Here is an 871-nt window from a genome sequence, read left to right as displayed (position 1 = left end):
ACCGCCTGGGAATACCAAGTTTCGTAGACTTCTTTTTATGTTGTTGGCGATGACCTTTTTTTTTTCGCTTGTTTCTCAAAGTGACCATCTTGGTGTTTGTCAAGAGGGTTGAGAGTGCCTGAAGAGATTGCCTATGGCCACATCACTCTGAAAGCACCCAATCTCTTCTCTTCTCTGAGGCTAAGAAGGGTTGGGCCTAGTTAGTACCTGGATGGGAGATGGCGTCGGAATACACGGTGCCGTATTCTTCTTTTTATGTTGTTGACATTGACCTGTTTTTTATCGCTTGTATCTCAAGGTGACTATCTTGGCATTTGTCAAGAGGGTTGAGAATGCCTGAAGATATCACCTACGACCCCATCACCCTGAAAGCGCCCAATCTCGTCTGATCTCGGAGGCTAAACAGTGTCGGGCCTGGTTAGTACCTGGATGGGAGACCGCCTGGGAATACCAGGTGCCATAGGCTTCTTTTTTTTTTTTTTTTTTTATTCAGTAGTATGCGACATACAATGCAAAGGCAACTTCACAGAATGTGTGATACAAATAGTTACAAACAAACGATCATATTGCATGGATATCAGAGCCAATGGTAATAAGTCAGAGGAGAATAGCACGTGTACAGCTTTGCAGTCATATCAAGATGAGATTAAAGCTCCATCTCGTTGGGATCCTCTACCACTTAAAATATTATTGATACTAGCCCTGCTACCCTCGAAGAGTTTAGATATCCATAGATAAGGGAAGAGTATTGTGTAGTAGTCAAATGGGGTCGGAACATACCATTTTCTTTTCCCTTTTTTGAGTTAAGAAGGGAAATAGTAGAACTGAAAGGAGGGAGAAGGGGAAAGAGAAGATTGGGGAAGGAAATGGC

At 42.9% G+C, this 871-nt stretch overlaps 1 pseudogene; it reads left to right on the top strand.

The window, feature by feature from the left end:
* The first annotated feature begins 347 nt into the window (after positions 1-347).
* LOC143948197 (5S ribosomal RNA) lies at positions 348-466 on the top strand (annotated as a pseudogene).
* Positions 467-871: the final 405 nt, after the last annotated feature.

This window comes from Lithobates pipiens, unplaced genomic scaffold (assembly GCF_037356315.1).
Source record: "Lithobates pipiens isolate NorthernLeopardFrog02 unplaced genomic scaffold, aLitPip1_a1.2 Scaffold_30, whole genome shotgun sequence".
NCBI classification, from domain to species: domain Eukaryota; kingdom Metazoa; phylum Chordata; class Amphibia; order Anura; family Ranidae; genus Lithobates; species Lithobates pipiens.
The sequence above is the reverse complement of the archived record's forward strand: the minus strand, read 5'-3'. Positions and strand labels throughout refer to the sequence as shown.